Source organism: Lepisma saccharinum, chromosome 12 (assembly GCF_977018435.1).
Source record: "Lepisma saccharinum chromosome 12, izLepSacc3.1, whole genome shotgun sequence".
In the NCBI taxonomy this organism is placed as follows: Eukaryota; Metazoa; Arthropoda; class Insecta; order Zygentoma; family Lepismatidae; genus Lepisma; species Lepisma saccharinum.
The window spans coordinates 55,960,648-55,984,102 of NC_139240.1; the positions used below are offsets into that span (position 1 = coordinate 55,960,648).

A 23,455-nucleotide genomic window follows, 5' to 3' on the forward strand; every position below is an offset into this window, starting at 1 on the left:
TAATGCGAGTCAGCTCGTCGTGAAGGCGATTGTGGTACGTGCCTTGCGAGCAAATCGACAAATCTTTAATCGTTCCATTCCTTTAGATTTAGAACAGTGTTCAAACCACTCCTCAGTTACTTTCACAATCCGTTTGCTTATTTTTCGTCCACCGCCTCTTTATTATATTAAATTAAATCATATATTCTACTTGCAGAAATGTCATTGCTGATGAGGAAATCAAACTATTGTTATCGATGTTGTTTCTAGGATCATGACATTATTATACTCACTCTTATTGAACATTTTTCAACTTCTTATCGAACCGTCCCGAAATTATTCTGAGTACAGAAATTGTTAACAAAGCAACATATAATTGAGCGCCATCTATTGTAGGTAAATTTAAGACAGTTCTCTTCTGGTGAAATTTTAAATTTATCTGTGTTCTTTTATATTTATTGATTCCAGGAAGGTTTTGTTTTAAACTAGGATAAGATACCCTGTTATTATCATTGTTAATTGGATGTGTAAGATATTATAATGCTCAATAAAACAGAAAATATAGACTACTCAATTTCACAAAATATTTACATCTCTGTGCATTCCAACTGAAAACAGATATTTTTATAATGTTTGAAGCACTGAGATACACAGTTCTTTCCTCACTTGGAAAAAATCTTCAAGTTTCAACACATAGATAAACATTTGTCACGAGTTGGGTGAAATTTGATTTAATTTTAGGGTGGTTCATAAGTGTGTTTTCACATATTATTCATAAGTGTATTTTCACATATTACTCACAAGTGTTTTCCCCACATATTATTCACAAGTGTGTTTTCACATATTATTCACAAGTTGTTTTTTTTTCACATTATTCACAAGTTGTTTTTTTCACAAATTATTAACACAAGTGTGATGAATGGACACTCAGGCACCCATGCCCAGGATTCGAACCCGGGATTCCTGGCGTCGTAGCGCGATATGCTAACCACTCCGCCACGCGAGTAATAATTGAAGTTACTGCGTCATAACACAATACGTGTATTGCAAAATCATGTAGAAACTTAAGCTAAAAGATTACTGATATATTGACTTCACTATGTAGGTATTAAATAAACACATGCCTACAATAAACTTGTTCTTTAACAGTAACACTTAAAGTATTTTTTTAAACAAAAATAAGGCTATGATTTTTCCCTGTTAAAACCGTAAATATATAACATGGTCATTTTTTTTATTGGAGGAGAACGCCAAAAAACCATATCACGATCCGCCTCTGACCTTTGCATCCTTTCCGACATGACTGCCATAACTTCATAAATGGGCTTTGTAAACCATAAACAACTGATAGTTGCTGTTGTCTGGGCCTAAAGAATGTAGAGATTGCTTTCCGTGCATTTCCCAGATGGTATTGCGCATACCCAATTAGTCTAGTAGTGAGTCATACAATTCCTGGCATCTTCTCAAGAACAATTCTATCTGGCGTCTTCTTCATGCTCATCTACATATCTCTTCTTCACGTGGGTTGTAAACAGTCGATAAAGGAGTCAAGGTAGAGCGCTGTAGCGAGAAGATTTCGCTCGAGCGCCAAATAGTTCGCACGGACGACGCTAGATAGCGTATGAAATCGAAAACTTTCTCAATCGAGCGAATAACGCTCGGACAGGCAAAACCAAGCAGAATACACTCGAAACCCAGAATTTCACGTGTAACCTTAATTTGTGTGAGGTAGTCGGCACTCAAATATGGATCGTGAAGTGAAGGCATGCGGGACAGTCTCAACGGGACTCTTCCCGCGTAGCAGTGTTGCCAACTTAGCTCTCTTGGTTCCAGATCTGGCTCTTTCGTGCACTCGTTTGGGTGTGAACTGGGGCGCCTGCCCCCGTGCCCCACTATGATGCCATCACTGGTTCCGGCCCCATAGACCAACTTTTGCCATGATTATATATTTTGAACGTTACGTGATATTGTTATATTGGCTGCGTCGCCCCATCCCCTCTTATATCCCCAGCTACTTTTTTATATACTATATATATATATATATATATATATATATATATATATATATATATATATATATATATATAAATAGCGCCGTGTTGACGTGAAATTGGCATAATATTGTTATCAGGGAATCATTTATTTTCGATTTCGTACGACCATGAGATGGGTGATGCCGCCTGATCTAGATGTTAAAAACTAAGAATAAATTGTCATTAATTTAGAGTTAACGGTAATAGCAGCGCCCCACCCCTTTGACAGCTAACATTACTCTACGAAGCACTTCGTAAATCTAGCTCCTTGAAAGTCAGTTTTAACTCCATTTACGGTGAAATTTAGCTCTTTTATGCGCATCAGTTTTGGCAACACTGCCACAATGGCCGTAGGAGGCAAGGATAAATTAATTGGCTTATGAGAGTATTATTTGATTTGTTCTCTGGGGAATATCAAACTTGGGATGGAATAGAAAATGATATCAACAGGAAGTGGGCTGTTTGAAGATGCATTTCACCAGCGGAAAAGTCCAAACTTCCATTTGAATAGGCGTAACTTGATTTTGAAGTTGATTCCCCATAAGGAATACATGGGATTTCGAAAATTCTTATTCATCATATTTTTCAAACATCGTGTCCAGCTTAATAATCAACATAAAATAAATGCTTCCACTTGGAACATGGAGAGAAATCCATACTGTTGGATACACCCAGGGTTTTTTTTAAATAGCAGTGACCATTCGGGCGATATTGACATAAATGCAGAATTGGTGCGTAGCTGTATCTCCTCCCCTTAAGTGAATATAGTCATTATCTCCATGTTAAAATGTAGTTTAGTCTATCTTATCAATACACAGTGATATACGAAAATGAAATAAATGATTATGGGCTGAAACTACCAAGGGGAATATTTAACATGTGTGTGTCTACGATTAGTGTCTCATTAAAATGATATTCCATTCTATTCGCTCGAGGGGGGGAGGGCCTCGAACGAGTACAAGCGTGCGAAAGTGCTTCCATGCAGAACTCTAGTGCGAATGAGGAGTTATGATCTAATTAATATAAATCAACTTGCCATTACAGCAAAAGAGCGCACAATTTAAGGTAAATTTATTAACACTGCAGACTATTTATATTTCAAAAAATACAATTTTGTATGTCTGTAATAGGAGGTCCGCACGAAAGCCGGAACAGACGCGTCTACAAGGAGTTGCGCCTAGTGTAACATGCAATATACGCGGCAAGCAAGAAGTTGCAGGTTGCATAACTTGCGTTATTTGAAAGCTAGCATACAGATCTCCAGGCCTATCAGGTTGTCAGTTTTTCCAGAGATGAGCAGTCACGTGTAAGCCTATTCAGTTGCCTACAACTTTCAAGTGCCAAATGACGTGTCCATGTACTCCACCTCCGATTAGTATTTGTCAGTGTTGCCAACCGCAATTAAATTCCGTAGAGAAATTTCAAGCTTTTCCGAACGTACAAAACTGCTAGATTCTTGCAACTTCTTCAGTGTAGTCGTTTACCCATGATATATCAAACGAAAGGAAAATTGGGCGATATAAAACCGACCAACACCTATTGTTTTGACAGTCTTGAAATGGCCTCCCAGATGGCATAGTGGTGACGTCGTCTCCTTGTAATGGGTCCCGGGTTTGATATAGTGGTACGGATCTCGCTTTAAACTCTATATCCAGTCCCGATTAGCCTTTCTGTGCAACACAGTCTTCAAATGTGGCTGTTGTTTGATAACATTTCAACAAGTCCTGTATTTTAGAGATGAATACACATTCTCCTTTATCAACCTTATGATGGAATTACCTAGAAACTAACAAGTGAGAAATTATTCCGTTTTGCGATTATTCACTTTCAGAATTAACTCAACCAGAAATGTCATTAAGCTAGAAGAACATTAGCGGCACCTCAACGGCCTATTCTGAGCCGCTGCCTACCGCCGTAAAACACGGCCAAACGTCTATAGAGGGAGCCGTTATTTGGAATGTTACACAGGAGGAACAACAGCAGCATAAAGGTTATGCGAATTTCGTATTCACGCCCCCTGGCTGCGAAATTAAATAGGTTTCATTAGCAACAGCCACGTCTGGTTTTCGTCATTAAAATGTGTTGGGCCACGCCCTTTCTCCGGGCCCCAGTTCCCAAGGACGTAATTAACGGAACAAAACAATAATAACCCCCACACCTCCCCCCTTTATTTGTTCTCACCTCATCGTGAAGTTAAACTGAACTCGAGGTCTCGCGAATTTTGACTTTGGTGAAGGAGCGTTTCCGAGACGAGACGGGAATTGGTCCATCAGTGTCTTCTCGAATGAGGAAGCCCATCTTGATCTTTGTCTCGAGTTTCAAATTCTGGCTCGATCTCTTCTCAGGATTCAAATTCCCGGCTCCCCCTCTTCTCGGGGTTCAAATTCCCAGCTCCCCCTCTTCTCGGGATTCAAATTTCCGGCTCCCCCTCTTCTCGGGATACAAATTCCCGACTCTGCCTCTTCTCGGGATTCAAATTCCCGACTCCCCCTCTTCTCGGGGTTCAAATTCCCAGCTCCCCCTCTTCTCGGGATTCAAATTTCCGGCTCCACCTCTTCTCGGGATTCAAATTCCCGACTCTGCCTCTTCTCGGGATTCAAATTCCCGACTCTGCCTCTTCTCGGGATTCAAATTCCCGACTCTGCCTCTTCTCGGGATTCAAATTCCCGACTCTGCCTCTTCTCGGGATTCAAATTCCCGACTCTGCCTCTTCTCGGCATTCAAATTCCCGACTCTGCCTCTTCTCGGCATTCAAATTCCCGACTCTGCCTCTTCTCGGCATTCAAATTCCCGACTCTGCCTCTTCTCGGCATTCAAATTCCCGACTCTGCCTCTTCTCGGCATTCAAATTCCCGACTCTGCCTCTTCTCGGGATTCAAATTCCCGACTCTGCCTCTTCTCGGCATTCAAATTCCCGACTCTGCCTCTTCTCGGCATTCAAATTCCCGACTCTGCCTCTTCTCGGCATTCAAATTCCCGACTCTGCCTCTTCTCGGCATTCAAATTCCCGACTCTGCCTCTTCACGGCATTCAAATTCCCGACTCCGCCTCTTCTCGGGATTCAAATTCCCGACTCTGTCTCTTCTCAGGTTGCAAATTCTTGGCCCGGTCTCGTGGCGAGAGTGCATATCTCATATTGGTTTTTCACGAGTCTGGAAGTATGAGCAACTGATACAGCGTGGCGAGTCACCGCTCAAACTTTCACAGCGTTCAGAAGCGGTTTCAAGTTGAGTAACAGAAGGACTGCACGACAAGACGATTTTGGTTCAGGCAAAATTTTCAAACATCATACAGATCGAGAATATATTCACATGGTATGCAGTTTTTGCTGCCTTGTATGGGGTGTTGTCTGGTTTGGTGTTGGATAGCATGCTTCTTACTGCTGAATGATGTCCTAAGCTGGAATTTTTAACAAATCTTGTTTATCTTTCCCGATTACCCATGGAGGTATAGTGTGTACACTGTGCTTTTTGAGTAGGTCTTTGTATCTTGCTGTTTGTCTTCTTGGCAGTGGATGGCTCTTAGTTAACGGTTGAGCTTTCAGATAGCGTAGCGGTTAACGCTGTCGCCTCGTTTTTAAGCAGTTCAGAGTTCTGTGTGCCTCTTACCTCTCTCTTCGTCACTATCATCTCTCTAATATATCTTCTTTGTCCTTTTCCTCTCATCATGGACGTCCGGAAGGAGTGACAAGGGGGGCCACGCCCCCCCCCACCCCTGGAAAATGAAAGTCCACACATAAGATATATATTTCACACATAATTTCTTTCAACCAAAGTAATTTATGTTAATTTTTGATTTGATTTAGTTTATTTTACTTCGCGTTTTGTGCCTCTTGGCTAATTTGCGAAGATAGGGATGAATGATGAAATGATGAAATTGATGAATGGACATTCACAAACAACCAAGCCCGACCGGGATTCGAACCCGGGACCCTTGGCGTCGCAGCGCGATGTGCTAATCACTCGGCCACAGGGTCGGGCTATGTTAATTTTTGTAAGGGTCTTGAAGGAACATGATAATTTCAGACTGAAGCAGTGTTTTTTGAGAGGGCATCACTATTATGGCGAAAAATATGCCTCGTTTGCCCCCCTTCCAAAAAAATTAGAGGGAGAGGTCTAAATATGAGCCCCCTTTTTTGTTTTGTCATTTTCGGAGGGGAAAAAATAATATATCAAGCACTTGCCTTTAAAATGCATATTTATGAAATATATACTTAAATGTAATATCATGCTAAAGTATAGAAGGTCTCCGTTTTGTTTTTTTAAAAAAAGCAATTTCCAAAAAATTGTAAAATGATGTATTTCAAAATTGGAGTCTAAATATGGGCTACTAGTGGCAATATCACAAAAAGCAATTAACATTTTAAAAAACAGTCATTTATCGCTAAAACGTTATAAAATTCATATTTATGAATAATCTGTTGTTTTGAAAATCACGCGGAATGGGAAAAATCGAAATTAAGAAAAACATCCAAATATTTGTTGAAAATGTGATCTCAGCATTAGACCTCATGTCATAGCCCGTATTTAGACCATCACGCTATTTTTCTTCTTGAATTTGTTTTCGCTCTCTGTGGTACATATTTCACAAACAAATCATGGCATTATAAAAGCCCACATTTGTTTTACGTACCGCTAATATCATAACCCATACAAAGCAGATGAGAATTCTGAAAACGTTGAGTTAAAACATACCTGCAAAAAGTTCTCGGAGGTCGCAATTCTATAACAGCGTCCAAGGCCAAAACTAACCACTACTTTCTCTTATGAATTGGCGCCGCAACCTTTGTCCTTGACAGATAACCAGTTCCCATAGCCTCTGCCAGGCTGCAGAAACCGGGAGCACTGATAACTCCAAAACCCATATTTAAACCTTCGCCCATATTTAAACCTTCTCCTCTACTTGCCTCTCCCTGGAAAAAATCCTGCGGACATCCATGTGTCTCAATTACATATTATATTTACAGCTCAAATATAATACTTTATCTGACTCCGTGGGTTTTATAATAGAAGATTCAATTTCATTGTATTAGGATTTGGCACGGATTCCAATTTCTCCATTACGTCCTACCAAAGTCTTTCAAACAGATAAAAGTGTTCTCTTGTTTTTGTGAGAATACCGGAAGCAGCTCGGAAGCTGTGAAGTATCTCGAGAAGACTTGGAGAAAAATCCTCTTCCGTTTCTTCCCATCTCGTATATTTCAAGCAAGTTAACTCGCAGGGGCGTAAAAAAAATCGTATCTCGCAGAAATGAAATTCGCCGACGCGGAGAATAGACGCGTGACATTCCGAATTGGACCGAAAATTCATTCCCCCTCCCCCACCTCTCTTCCAGAGCTTCGTTGGCTTGTGCGCCGGTCTGGAAGTAATCGAGCTTGCCCCAATTCCTCTGAACAATTACTGAAAAAAGAGCTGCTCGTCGCTTCGTCTTTCATGGCCTGGCGATGTTCTTCATTATCCGCATCTGTATGACATCTTTCTACTTCTTTTTGTTCCTCGCAGAAAAGCACACATCTTGTATGGTGGAAGTAACTAAGGACTTCAATGGAAGGAGCCAACTCTTTTATATACATGGGCGTAACCTTAATTTTTTCTCAGGGGAAGGTGAGCAACGAACCATAAGAAAGCAATTTTTAATACGTATTTACAAATTTAAAATATCTTATTTTTAAATTACAGTCAGAAGCACAACTACAATTTTAAAACCCTAGCAATACCAAGGTATTTTTTGTTACACGGCTTACCCGGGGGGGCTCAGAGGCCCATGAATGAAAGTTCAATTGAACTGGACTGATGTACACATAAGTTAATTAATTAGACACTACTTTCATGTTTTGTTATGGATTATGCATGAAAGATAAATTACATAATGATTTATAAGTAATTATAGTAAATCACTCTAACATTTATTACTTTTCTTCAATTACAATGTTGATACTTGAACAATGCTTAAACTGTGCAAAATTCTAGCAATTTTTTTTCTTTTTCTACTACCCATACATTCATTATTTGAAATTGTTACTATAGTTTAGCAATTAAATATATCCTCTCATGTATTGAAATACCTTTAAAACATAATTGCGAAATCTTTCCTTAGAATTACAAGGGGTGGGTCTTTGAGGCCCATAAACAGTATCAACGAAATAAAGTAACTTTTTAATCAACATTTTTGGGAAAAATAACGCGATGTCATTCTAAATATTACAAAGAACAATTACTATTTTTTATGATTTTTTACATTGATGGATATACATGGAATACGCAAAAAATGAATCAGTGGGCCTGAGAGCCCCCCTTTGGTATTGCTAGGGTTAATTTTTAGGCAAGAATTATTGAAACGAAATAAAAACTGCCGTTACATAAAAGTTGAGGCAATTAATTTTCCAAGGTGAACAAACGACCCTGTTGTGCCCCCGCTGGGTACGTCCGTGCTTCTACATCCTTGATGTAAGCATAGGCAAGTACTGGTCAATGTTGCCACTATCCGAATGTTGAATTTAGATTTGAAATGTGCAATTTTTTTTCATTCCAATTCCCCTCTTTCTAAGAAAAATTGAACTCGCCATCAGAGGAATTTTCTCAACTCAATACTAACTGTAGTCAGTGTTCGAAGTAAAGGGCAGGAGCGTATATTTCAGGGTAGCTAGGCTATCTGCGGAGCCTGAAGCCTAGAACATAAAATACTGAAGAGAAATCTCTTAGAAACTGTGTGAATTAAGCTGATTTGAAAGAGAAGATAAATGGCGATTCTGAAGTTGGCAACCTGAATTCTTAGGAGTTGGCAACCTGATTTCTTAGGAGTTGGCAACCTGATTTCTTAGGAGTTGGCAACCTGAATTCTTAGGAGTTGGCAACCTGAATTCTTAGGAGTTGGCAACCTGAATTCTTAGGAGTTGGCAACCTGAATTCTTAGGAGTTGGCAACCTGAATTCTTAGGAGTTGGCAACCTGAATTCTTAGGAGTTGGCAACCTGAATTCTTAGGAGTTGGCAACCTGAATTCTTAGGAGTTGGCAACCTGAATTCTTAGGAGTTGGCAACCTGAATTCTTAGGAGTTGGCAACCTGAATTCTTAGGAGTTGGCAACCTGAATTCTTAGGAGTTTGCAACCTGACTACCGTTGGGATGGCAACATGGCTTCCTTGAAGACGTCAAGAATGAGCCTAGCCTTCTCCCTTCCTTCATAGCCTAGGACCAGGTGTCATAGTGAAATAGCCCAGGTCTTAGACTCAGCATACGCCACTGGGAAAGGGATGCGTGGGCAGGATATCCCCCTTAAAGCTAGCAAAATGTTCGCATATCCCTATATCTGTCTCTTTGTCGCCATGCTAACATTTTCCACTTCAAGCTCTGACTGTAGTATTAGAAATATTAGTTATTTCCACAGGCTCATTGATATATTATGATTTATATAATTGATGAAAATCAGGGAATAATGAGGATTATTGATACCAAATTGTACTTTGCGAAAAATATACGAAATGTCAAGATGTTCACTAAGTTACGTTTATCTTACCAAATCATCATAATAATTTTTAAAGTTTATATGAGAATGGCAATGAACTACTTTTCCCAAGCTGCAGTGTTAAAATATTTAATTATGTTAGTTATATAAATTATGCGAAAAAGGATTTTTTCACACTTCAGTCAGCTTGACTAACATGTGAGTCTTCTAATTTCATACCTCGTTGCAATTCCGATATATTTTTTTAAAAAATAAAAATTCCCTTTTTACCTAAAATGCTGCTGGAATTTCCCTGCGCTGAGGGATTGTTTTAAGCAAGTGTCATATCAAATCTGATGTTTATATGCTTTTCATGTTCACTTACGTTGTGGTTTTCCATTTCGTTGATATTTTCTATCACAAGAAAGTAAGAATTTCACTTCTTCGCATCGGTTACGGGCTGTAGGTGTTGCCGAGTGACCAGTGCGGTAACAGTGACATCAATAACAACAAGATGTTAGCAACAATACTGCAGTTTCCGCCGCCGATTACCCATTACTTCGAGCACATTTGTGTGAAGAAAAAACTGGCAGATAACGAAAATACAAAATGTCCACGTGAGAATTTAGGGAAGAGTATCGGTTGTTGTGAAACGCTTTTTTCCACTTAACGCTCCTCCAAGGAGGAACCACGCTTCGCTGAACTCCATCCCCCTTCATTACTCCCGTATCGAAAGCTAAAATGTTCAGTTTCCTTAACACAATTCTCTTGTAAGCGCCTCGAAAACAACGCACTACAACTTTCCTTCCTAGAACCGAATCTTGTAATAGTAGTGTTAATTAAGATATTGTTGTTGTTTTAAAGTTGTTTATTTGCACTGTTGACAACTGTAGCTGAGCCTCAGTGCATTGTTTGCATTGGATTGTTTCGCCTGTGTGCATATTCGAAGCGAGCCTACTGTCTGACGCTGCACGTTTAGCCCCGCCCATACAGCGATATTCCTTGTTTATGCGCATGCGCGAAAGGCTACAGAGCATCTAACTGCGCATCCGTGTACGCAGCATTACTGACCCACCTACTAGATTGAAGATTGAGCTGCCGTGGCGGTGTGGTTAGCAGAGCGTGCTACGACGCCAGGTGTCCCGGGTTCGTATTCCGGCCTGGGCATTGTTCTTTGTGAGTGTCCTTTAATTAATGTCATCACTCATCCTCATTGTCGGGGTTAGTAAGAGAAAAGCAATGTAAAATAATCATATTAATCAATCAAGATTGAGCTCTAATACATATAATCATTTTCCAACTGAAGAAGTTGGGGGAAGGGAGATGAAATGTCCGCCTCCCTTCTGTGTTTGTTTCTTCAGATTCTTGTTCATTTCCAGCCAACGATATTTCACTCATTTCACCCTCAAATAGAAGATCTAACAGTTGTTCTTTTGTAAGTTAGTTGTAAATGAGCAACCATCATGCTATAGAAGGAGCAGACTGCTATGAGACATCTCGCCTATGCCCTGTCTTCTCAGCCTCTTCCCCCTGCCCCTCCCCGACCCTAAAGTGTCGGCCACTTTGGGAACCATTACTCTGGATGATGCATTGAGGAAAATGTCGTTTCGAATTAGGACTGCTACCGAGGCTATCTTTGGCACAGTCGCGTGTCTTTTCGTGGAGGAAGGCTGCCTAGTCCTCGGTTTCGAGTTTCAAAAGTCTGTTTTGTCCTCAGTCAGTTTGACGCTAATGGGGGGGGGGGGTCGTTCAGACTGAGAGACACTTAGCGAAATTTGATTCGGAGCGGTCGACACGGGGCGGAATTTGATTCGTGGTGGGCGACACGTGGCGGAATCTGATTCGTGGTGGGCGATACGTGGCGGAATCTGATTCGTGGTGGGCGATACGTGGCGGAATCTGATTCGTGGTGGGCGATACGTGGCGGAATCCGATTCGTGGTGGGCGACACGTGGCGGAATTTGATTCGTGGGGGGCGACACGTGGCGAAATTTGATTCGTGGGGGGCGACACGTGGCGAAATTTTATTCGTGGGGGGCGACACGTGGCGAAATTTGATTCGTGGGGGGGGCGACACGTGACGGAATTTGATTCGTGGGGGGCGACACGTGACGGAATTTGATTCGTGGGGGGCGACACGTCGAAATTTCGTTCCGGAGCGGACGACACGTGGAGAAATTTCATTCCGACTAGATAAGGCATTACGCAACGTGCGAAAATCATACTTTAATGACGATATCATATTGGTTATTTAATCAACCAACCGGCCTCGTCGTAAGTACAACGGGTTACGCTATCCGCTTGCGATAAACAGGGAAACCGAACAGGTTTTATCTTCAGAAATTTCTCTTCGGGTGCGATTGGAAACTGCCAAACTTCTTTGCCGTGTCAGTACTAAACCGTCTTCATTGTTTTATTTTCACTAACAACAATACAGCAGTGTAGCATACCCATTTGAACTAAAGACCGTTTGTCTAAAAAATTTAACTACCTCTGCGAGGTGAAATCCATTATTGCTGTTTAGTTTCAGAGCAGCGAGCCAGCTCTTCAGAGGCTAATAAAAATGGGTCTATGGGACGTTTAGATTTGAGTTCCAGCCAAGATAAACAGCTGATTGGTTCCCCAGACGACGCGAGAAGAAGCTCGAAGGAAACTAGATGGAGGAGAAAAAAGTCAAACGAAACATGTAGGAGGTCTCCGGCTGCGTGAACCCTGTTCTTAGTAGGCAACGTGCCAAGGGAAGCAAGCAGGCAACACATTGTGCGGAAATGTAATTTGATTTTTTGCAATACTCTCACGTTACGTCACGAAGCTGGCTGTCGTTGCACATTTTGAAGTGCGATTATGTAATGAGATAATGCATTCAGACCCTAAGCGGGAGAAATAGTGCCAGTATTGCTTTAAACAGTAGGATGAATATGAATGAGTGCAAGATGGGTCGTAGCATTAAAATTAGCCATTTATAATTGTTTGTTCAAGCTTTGAATACTAATTTTTTCATCCTCTCTCTTGATCCCACTGTATAGTACATACACGTTTGGGTTTTTCAGTTAAGTTATCCATCGTGCCTCGATGAGCGTCAACAACATCAGTTGCGAAGTTAAAGCTGTAGGGGTAACATCGCTCTCCCGTTGCAACGTTGCCAAGCACACGTCTGTTTTTATTAGCTTGCTTGTACAGTGTTTGGGTGTTTTGTGTACTAATTTTTTGTGCTTTGTGTAGTATTGTACAACTTTTATCCACTAACGACGCTGTTCAACTCTCTCTCTCTCTCTCTCTCTCCCCCCCCCTTTTTACAGTACGTTTGGCAACGTGCTGTGCATCCGACGCTAATTTGTTTCGTCCCGCCACGAACTTTCGGTGCCTTGTGACTCGAAAATGCCCGATGTCAGTCGAAGAGAATTCAACTGATCGCTGATTCGTTGTTTCCCTGTCGCCAGCTGGAAATGTGATCAGTATAATCGTGAAGATGAGGATGAGTGATGATTTGATTAAATTGACGAAGGGACACTTACAAATAACAAAAGTCGGGATTCAAACCCGGGACTCCTGGCGTCGTAGCGCGGTGTGCTAATCACTCCGCCTGCACGGAGGCCGTCATAAAGGCAATGGAAGCAGAATAAACGGCTGTGCTTAGTGATATTGACCCACCATGAGAACAAGTTTCTCGTTCGATACTGGTGTTACGTTGCACTTTATACGCGTAGGTGGTGCTAGTTGAGCCTGCAATAACTATTAGACCCAGCGTTTCTACCCATACAATAAATCTAACTGCAGTTCTACGTGCCCCAGCTGTCTGAAAAACACGTAATGTTGCAACATTCCGTCCATGTTTGCGGGAAGCCGTTCACTAGCGCCATGTGCGGCGGACAAGATAAATGTATTTTGTAGTACATTGAAACGACAATTAGGTCGCGGTTTTGCTGGCTTAATGAAGCAAAGTATGTGCAACGGTTTTTCCGTTCTACATTTTGTTCCAACATTCTGTTACCCTTCTGCTAAAATCTCCCAATCTAATCATTTTCAAATGTTCATTTAAAAGTTAAACCGAGGTTTCGTGTTTTTCAAACGCCATCAATAATCCTTGATAATGCACATGGCAAAATCATTTGGGATTAATTGATTTGTTTTATTACTTTGCTTTTCAGCCACTTTTGTTGATGAGAATAAGGGATGATATGGTGAAATTCATGAAGGGACGCTTACAAAGAATAAACATTCCCAGGCCTGGATTCGAACGCGGGACCCCTGTAGTCGGAGCGCACTCTGATAAACACTCCGCCGCGGGGGCCGGCAAATTGATTTTGGACAATTTACCTTTAACTTCACTAACGTTAATGAATATCAGAAACCTTAAATTCAGTTTTGCTGTGTCCGTGTGGCAACACTTGCAGTGGCGAATTAGCAAACTGTTCGGGGTTGGATGGCTGTTGCTAACACCTAAATGTCAGTTAGAAGATTTATTGTTTTGTAAGTCTGGTTCAGCTCTAGGCTCCTCCGTGATGGTCGTGGTAACATCGTTGCCTTGTAATCAAGGGATACCAGGTTTGATACTCAGTTATACGTAGTGATTCGGAATCCAATTTAAACTATTGCAACAACCTCAATGTGCATAAAGTGGACTTAAAGCAAAAACTCCTAAAATAAACGCTATCCACCTGGGACTGGCCTGTGTGTTTCTTTTTCAATACTTGAACATTTTGGACAAGATTCATTCTCGGGCAAGCCATACTATCTGTTGAGGTTCAGGCAGGCACTAGCAAACCCATGAGTTGTCTTTACTCCATGAAATTGACCTATTGCCTAGCTGGGTGTTCATCAGTGAGATTAACCTGTATATGCAGAAAAGAGACATAAATTAGTAGAAAATACATGCCGATGTGAGAGGTCTTAATCTTTCAACAACACTGTGTCAAACTACGATATAATTGTGGCATCATATGTCGACAACGAGCGCTTTACGGGTTCACACAAGCAATGCTTCACGCACTGCCACCTACAGGGAAAGTAATAAAATAAAAAGCGACTCCATATCTTTCCTCGATGTGCAATGACCTTGTTTTTCCATGGCTCAATTGCGCGTGTCGAATCTCGCGTTCCAACTACAGAATCGACTCCAGGGGGTGAGAAAGAGGTGTTTCTGTTATGTAATGCCTGGAACACAAGTGCAGGGACGTGCTCCAGTTGTCCCGAGCGCGAGAAAGGGTTTTTGTTGGTGTGAACGCACCGGTTGACGAGAGAACCATCTGCCGGTTGCTGGCCTGGCAGCTGGGTGCCGTGGAAGGAACGCTTCCGCATTCGATAGCCAACCTTGGGACATGAATTCCGGTTTGCAATGAAGTTTCGGTTCCCTCTTCCCTCGCACGCACGCTGAAGATACCGTGATCTAACCATCACATGAAGCATAGTGTGTATAGTCTGATCATCTGACCATCCCATGTATAGTCGAAGCCCCGTCATCTGACCATCCCATGTATAGTCGAAGCCCCGATTCGAGCGCTAATTCGGTGTCTTTGAGAAAGCTCGAGAGGAAGCCGACTGGACGCGTATCTGTTTTCGAGCCAGCACTAGTTTTTTTGTGAAAAGCTCTGCTGTCACTTTTACCTGTAGTATTTAGACATCCATCCAATCACTGCGACGTTATACTCCCAAGTTCTCCACATTGTATAAAAAATAGCACGACACACTAACAAAACCTAGCAAATATAACGCAACCGTAACCTCACGTTAACAAATCTCTAAAAGAAACTGAGTTGGCAACATCTCTAATTTACTCCACGTGGACTTGACGAGAGCTGCCAGTTCCTAAAACGGACGCTATTGGTGGGAAATATTTGAGAGGAGGATATACTGGGCTCCACGCGGACATGACGGATGGTTGTTTACAGGGGAACTGGTCTTTCGGAATTTTCTTTGAAGTAAAATGGCGTTCGAATCAGGACTTCAACATATATATATATAAAGCAGAGGCCATAGCCGTGCACTAGTCCCAAGTTTGTGAAAAGCAGTGAGCTCACCTCCGTGGTGGAGTGGTTTTTGTGTTCATTGATCAATTTCATCATGCCATAATTCTTCCTCATCTTCACAATTAGCAAATAAACGAAATGAAAAAGGGGGCGGTGACGATGCCAGCAAGCTATGTGAAAGCAGAGCGCTGACGGGAATGTTTGTCCTGTTTTCGTCGTCTTGTAATCAAGGGGTCCCGGGTTCGATCCCCGATAGAAGAACATTGTGGTTCGGATCCTACTTTAAACTGTAGATCCAGTCTCGATTAGCCTATCTGTGCATAAATCGGACTTAAAACATGCTAGGTTAAATGCTTTTATGATACATAATTTTTAATTATTTAATGTTCTCACATAAGTATGCGAGTATTGTAATTTTCCGTCACATCATTTGAATTAATGAGAAAATTGTAACCTGTGCCGATGGTTAGTTGCAGAGCACTTTGTTGAGATGTTATCCGCGAGAGGACTCTGAAAACATTAGGAAGTAGAATCAAGGTCATTGCTCATCTTGATGGTGGTGTTTTGTTTTTGGATGTTTAGGTTAGGTTTTCTGCCATTTTTCAATCATTCTCTTCTCTTTCAGGATCACGATGATCAAGAGGTGAACGTGTCTTCCCTCCCAGTTGTTATCTCTTGCGTAAGTATTATTAAAAATTGCCACTAAATATTCCTTCCTTGTGTAGTGAGTTTAAAATCTTGAAATTAGAATCCTACTTAACAGAAGTCATGGTTTTCTTGCTTGCAGGGTTTTACCCTTGGTATCGTGACATTGTTCAGGCACTCTCACAAAGTGAAAGGACCCTCCTCGATAGCCATATGGCTAAGGTTATTCCCGGGATAAATTCCACACGGACAGTAAATTTTTTTCGTTTGAAAAAAGTTGATGACCATTTTATTCTCGAATGGGCTAAAGGAGATTGGACCTACAGTTTAAAGTAGGATCCGAATTACTGTATAATATGACTCCACCGGGAAGAACCCCGTGATTTAGTAAGTTTATTTCATATATTTGGATTTCGAAAATCGGAACGAGAAGGAGATTTAATTCAGAAATTTAGGTATGGCCGAAACAATGTTGTGTTGAGAAATCTAGACGATCAAGATTGGAATTGAGAAATCTAGACGAGAATTGCTTTCGAGTTGAGAAATCTAGACGAGAACGGGCTTCGAGTTGAGAAATCTAGACGAGAACGGGCTTCGAGTTGAGAAATCTAGACGAGAACGGGCTTCGAGTTGAGAAATCTAGACGAGAACGGGCTTCGAGTTGAGAAACTTAGACGAGAACGGGCTTCGAGTTGAGAAACTTAGACGAGAACGGGCTTCGAGTTGAGAAACTTAGACGAGAACGGGCTTCGAGTTGAGAAACTTAGACGAGAACGGGCTTCGAGTTGAGAAACTTAGACGAGAACGGGTTTGTTTCGAGTTGAGAAATCTTGACGAGAACGGGTTTGTTTCGAGTTGAGAAATCTTGACGAGAACGGATTCGAAGTTGAGAAATCTTGACGAGAACGAGAATGGATTCGAAGTTGAGAAATCTGGACGAGAACGAGAATGGATTCGAGTTGAGAAATCTAGACAAGACCAAGAGCAAGTAAGACATTGCAACTCAAGACGAAACCAGACTGTGCTGAGAGTGGGTAACATCCCTTGAATACAAATCGATAGTTAATGGATATACAAGTTAAAAGTTGCCCTTTAGGTTATCCCTACCATCATGCTACAAATTGCTACTTGTACGTCCTCAAGGTTTTCTTGATTTGAGTGACTGGTCGATCGTAGTTGGAACAAGATCTTCCATTGCGTAGGTCGTGAATCCCATCGTTAAATTTGCAATGGGACTTTCCGTGACTGCCTTACTCCTCCATTCGTGCTTTGGAGACAGTCACCCAGCCTCCCATGATATAAGACACTTGGCTGAACTCGTCTCATACACGCAATGGACATCGATTTCTCCTAAGGTGTCCCTTGCGTCGGCGAAATGGAGTCAGGATCTCTTGCCATGATAGCTGTTATAACCCTTATCAAAGCGTCACTGCACTAGAAACCGCGCCAACGGAAGAACCAATGAAATATCGTCCGCGAAGCTGATTGGATGTTTAAATCGCGCGGGCGTCAATGATTTTGGCGGGAAGAGATTAGAGTCAAGTCATTTGCAGTATGCAATTGGTAATTAACCAATGGTAAGTTGGATTCGTCACGTGAATTTGACTATGTGTTCCTTTATAGTTCTTATATCAGCTGAAGGGTCCGGGTGTAAAACATGGTAAGCGAGTTCATTAAGAAAGAAGATTATTAGAAGCTATACTGTAAATAAAATTGTTTTCGTGTTGTGTTTACCAATTTCAGAAGACCTCACTGTGTTCAATGCAAATTGTATGACATGGCAGTTTCACTTGAGTATCGAAGGATGGCGCAATTTACTTTGTAACTAAAAAATGACCAAAATGTCACTTTACCATGTTTTATACCCGAGCCCTTCATATAACAGTATAGAAGCAACAATACAATAATTGAAACGCTATGAAAAAAAAAAGAAGATTGTGTATTTCAGATGGCGGGAGGAAAAGAATCTACCCTCAAAGAAGGGCCTGAATAGCCCATCTTTTCGGAAAACTTGTCCAACAGAACGGTTAGTCGCCATTTTGCAATACATATACATTTGGCAACAAAGGCCGCAGACGACAGGCCACTCAGAGGCCGAAATTGTACCAGCATACTCCTTGTGGCCTATAACAGTGTTGCCATATGAAGGGAAATTTCCCTTTGCAGGGAAATTCGGACCGAAATTTTAGCCAAAAGGGAAAAGGGAATTTCGATGAAAAATACCTCAATTTCAGGGAAATTTTAAGACATCTGACTATATTATTGCAGTATATGTTAAGTTCCAGTTTCATATTCACGTTTTCATTTTTTCTGTTCTTTTTTCTGCTCCTTTGAATATCCCTGTATCTATTTATATTTCTGTTAAGTATCGCTTTTCTGCACCTTCGGATAATAGTAACGATGAGGCTTAACGATTAAATGGATTCCTTGCCAGGAGCCAAACCTGAGACATCTGGTCAGGGAGCGATGAAAGTGACATCTATGTGAAAAATTTAACATTTTTTATTCACACGGACATGGACCAACGAAAATACTACTACTACTGCTGCTTCCACCATCACCACCACCACTAATAATAATAATAATTACAGCTACTGCTACTACCACTACTAATACTTATTATTATTATTGTATGATTTGCTTGGGTGAAGGGAAAAATTTGTTCAAAAAGGGAAATTGTGCCCCTTGGAAAGGGAAATTGTGCCCTCATATTGTGGCAACACTGGCCTATAACATAACCCGTGGCTCTACAGCCCTGGAAGGGGCTTGGCCTATCTCCCGACTGCCAGTCTCCCTCCCACAATCCTACCTAGAGGTGTGGAGATCTTCAGCTGGTAATGGGATGACGTAGGGTCAGCACGCCGAACCCTCAGCCTTTAGAGGAGATTTCCAAGACCTCACACGTAGCTCCCCAATTTCCTCACGATAGTGGGTTGCTACCGGTCCTATACAGAGACCTAATACCCAGAGACTGAGCTCAGGCGGACTCGAACCCATGCCGTCCCGCTGTCGGGAGTCCAAAGCACAGCGCCTTAGACCGCACGGCCACGGAGGAGGACGCTTGTGCCCTATAGTAAAGATAATTTTTTATTGTACATGATTTTCTTTAATCCTTTTCACAAGCAGCGAAAGGTTGGAAATATATATACTAAGAGAAAGGTTTAAAGGCTCGCTGGAGCACGATTGAAACTCGCCCAGTACTTCCAACAATGGAGATGGACGTTCTACCTCCGACCGTTAAAATTTTCATGCGAGTGACACATTCCCGATTCCTAATAGGTCTGGTTTCATTTATTCACCGACCGACAACTGAAAATGTCAAATGAATGAGGACGAATTGAACGAGTCGTGTGAATCCGACTTTCGCTTCTGTCAACTTGTCACTCCTGCCGGTTTCCATGTGGAAATGAGGATTTCAATGCGACCAGATCCATTGTGGGGGACTTACGACCGTAATCGTCAATCCAGGCACGGTCTTTCAGAGTGGTGGGAGGTCTGTTCGGTATTGAACTTTTTTTCTTTTCAATCGTGGGATTTTCGGAAAATACTGGAATATCGGTACCGTAATGTCCGGCAGTAGTGTACTGGAAAAGATGTGGCGTTGGAGTGAGCATTTGAAGCTATTACTTGTGCAGTTGCAACCAGTGTTGCAACGTGCAGGAAATTTCCCTTTTTTGCATAAAAAAGTCCTTTTTTCAGAATAAATCCCTTTTTGCAGGGAAAAATCCCTTTTTACAGGAACGAATCCCTTTTTGCAGGAAACAATCCCCTTTTTTGCAGGAAACAATCCCCTTTTTTGCAGGAAACAATCCCCTTTTTTGCAGGAAACAATCCCCTTTTTTGCAGGAAAGAATTCCTTTTTTGCAGGAAAGAATTCCTTTTTTGCAGGAAAGAATTCCTTTTTTGCAGGAAAGAATTCCTTTTTTGCAGGAAAGAATCCCCTTTTTTGCAGGAAAGAATTCCTTTTTTGCAGGAAAGAATTCCTTTTTTGCAGGAAAGAATCCCCTTTTTGCAGGAAAGAATCCCCTTTTTTGCAGGAAAGAATCCCCTTTTTTGCAGGAAAAATTACCCTTTCTACAGAAAAAATTACCCTTTCTACAGAAAAAATTTCCCTTTCTACAGAAAAAATTTCCCTTTCTACAGAAAAAATTTCCCTTTCTACAGAAAAAATTAGCCTTTCTACAGAAAAAATTAGCCTTTCTACAGAAAAAATTAGCCTTTCTACAGAAAAAAAATTAGCCTTTCTACAGAAAAAATTAGCCTTTCTACAGAAAAAATTAGCCTTTCTACAGAAAAAAATAGCCTTTTGCAGAAAAATTTCCCATTTTCCTCCTTTTCTAGAAAATTAACCCTTTCGTACCCAGCAAATTGATAATCAGGTGGAATTTCTTTGTTCTGTATTTCGTTAATATGAAGGTTTTTTTAATGAAAATTTTGTGGCATTTTAGATCGAGGGATAAATAAATAGTTTAAGATTATGTGGTTCTTGTCATTTCGACATGATCTCGACACCGTGAACGCAATCTTCGTGTGTTTGTAAACACAACAAACATACTTGCATTTTTCCTCTCCAGACGTTACAAGATGACAACACCCATGCATGTTCGGAATTTCACTGTTGACAGTCAGGAGAAGCAAGCACATGTCCCGCCCTGCAGTGCATTTTATCACATAAACAGAACTATAAGTACACCAAGCTTGATTTACCTTACCTACTCACTTTCCGAGTAGCTTAGGCTCGTTATTCTGAGTGTTTTGTTGGGGGAAGGGGTGAACTTTTTCGACACTTGGTACACCCTCGACTGCATTTTGCAGACAAGCGAGGCTCTTGACATCTGAACCCATGACTAGTATAATCTTCTATGGGACTTGTGTGCTGTCCACATGTGTTCGTGATTGTCGCTTCATCTATTTTATCTTATCATCATTCATCCTCATCTTCGCAATTAACCAAAAGTGACAGAAACGCCAAGTACAATAAATCAATTCGTTTATTCATGGGTGTCTTGTGACATCATAATCAAAGCTTGTGCTACTAGTGCGTGTTAAAATGAAACGTGTTGTTGAACTTTACATACTTTCGGGTGTGGTTTCTGTCTACCAAGGGCGTATTTTGGGGGTCCAGCGGGTCCGGACCCCCCTCCGAAAGACTTTGCTAATTACGATAATTAAAATAAATAAAATAATAAAATAACTAGAATTAAATGATGAAAATATAATTGGTCTTTAATCCAGGGTTATTTAATTTACGCCGTACTTACTGGAAGGCAAGGATTATGCACAAATCTTGCACCCAGCGATTTCCATCTGTTCGGACCAATGAAGAAGCATCTTCGAGGACGACGCTTCAACACAGTGCAAGAGGCACAGGATGCAGTGAAAATCTGGTTGGACAGCCTTGACACTGATTTCTTCACTCGTGGCATTGGTGCATTGGTCACCCGCTGGAACACGTGCTTAGACAAATATGGTGACTATGTGGAATGTTAGTGTGCAGTGTCATGTATACCCTGTCACAGTTTAGGCAACCACGACATAAAGGTTTCTGTGGAAAAAAACTTGTTACCTTACTTTTTGATTCTACCTTGTATATTGGGATCGTATGACTCTGAATGAGAGTACTAAATAAGATTTATGCAAGATTTATTACTACTTACAATAATATGCATAATATATTACCAGGAGCTTTACTTTTCGCCAACTGGATCTTGCATCCTTTTTTGATATTAAAAAAAAATATGCAGTTCTTTAACTATTTGACATTAATTTCTTTTCCAGGGCTGTTTTTTTCTTTTTTTTCTAATTTTGCCGACTTCAATACTATACGTAAGCTAGATAATTAATACGTGTTGTTATATCACAATCCTTATACCGTCTTTTTACCTATTCGTGTAATAAAAAATGTAATATTAATTAATTTCAATATTTAAATTAATTGTACTTTAATTAATTTAATAGAATTATAATTATTTTAATTTAAACTTTATTTTTTGGTTCGGATCCCCCTCCCCCCTCCCAGAAATATATTTTTGTGTTTGGATGACGCATAGTTTTACCCTATGGCCTTGCAGTCTGTTAATTGTTGCATGAATAACGTCGTCCGTTTTCATCTGTCTGGGTCGCCCATTGTTTGCATTCCTGTCAGGCACACGAAACGTTTCAAAAGCTTTTGCAATGTCGAAATATTTCCCGCAAGATAATCTCCTGCGTCTTTGTCCTCCGATGCGCTGTCCGGCTGTGGAGACAAAAGAAGAATTTTGCACAGCGAGGAAAGAATTTGCGTGTGGAGTTGCAATCCGTCTTTTGTCACCTGCGGAAAGTATAATTTCATCATTCAGCTTAGGAGGGTACTAAGACACCGCTGTCACAGACAAATGACTGTCACATAATGTGACGGGAAATACGCATTGCAGTTGTTTTACATGTGTTTTCGTCTGAGAAAACTTCTTTAGCGTCTGCCCTGGTTAGCCTTTTATCACCCACATCAAATGTGCGAATCAGTGGCGTATACTGAGACAAAGGGTTGGGCTATCTCGCTGTCACAAGGTCCTAGGCTATGAATAGAAATAAGTTTACGAACTCCTAAGAAATCAGGTTGCCAACTCATAGGAAATCAGGTTGCCAACTTCAGGGAAAATTAGGTTGCCAACTCATGGGAAATCAGGTTGCCAACTCATGGGAAATCAGGTTGCCAACTCATGGGAAATCAGGTTGCCAACTCATGGGAAATCAGGTTGCCAACTCATGGGAAATCAGGTTGCCAACTCATGGGAAATCAGGTTGCCAACTCATGGGAAATCATGTTGCCAACTCATGGGAAATCATGTTGCCAACTCATGGGAAATCATGTTGCCAACTCATGGGAAATCATGTTGCCAACTCATGGGAAATCATGTTGCCAACTCACAAGAAATCAAGTTGCCAACTCCAGAATCACCATCTTCATCTCACTGATATGAAAATTTTATTTACAATTTCTGATCGATTTTTCTCCTGTATTTTATTATCTATACTTCAGGCTTAGCCTAGAATATACGCTCCTGGTGCGAATTAAAAGGGGGGGATAACGGGGTTCCCCCACAAGAAGTGTTATACCCATTCCGCCAAAGATAATTATTTTTATCTCTGGCAGGGATGTTTTTATCCCCCCTTAAAGAAAATGCAATTCAAAGCTAGGATATAGTATATGCAGGGCAAGGTTTTTTTTGTGTTAATTTTTCAAAAATTTCGTGAAAAATATATAAAATATCACGTTTATAGTTAAAAATCTGGCAGTAATTTCGTGGTAATTTTTAATGCTATGCACTTATTTTAAAGTTACTAAATCAATGAATGATTTTATACAAGGCATAATATTTGCAACATTTATGGGAAAATAAGCTTAAAAATAG

General features: G+C 40.9%; 1 protein-coding gene across 3 annotated transcripts in view; it reads left to right on the forward strand.

Moving 5' to 3' along the window:
- The window catches only part of LOC145996122 (transmembrane protein 198), a 304,521-nt gene that overhangs the window by 119,274 nt on the left and 161,792 nt on the right, over nucleotides 1–23,455 (forward strand). For 2 of the 3 annotated variants that reach the window (XR_014442749.1, XM_083132401.1), the window contains exon 3: nucleotides 16,045–16,098. The exons of the other annotated variant lie outside the window; for it this stretch is intronic. The gene's annotated coding sequence lies outside the window, so the exon portion shown is untranslated. The remainder of the gene's footprint in view (nucleotides 1–16,044; nucleotides 16,099–23,455) is intronic. 3 annotated transcript variants of the gene reach the window in all.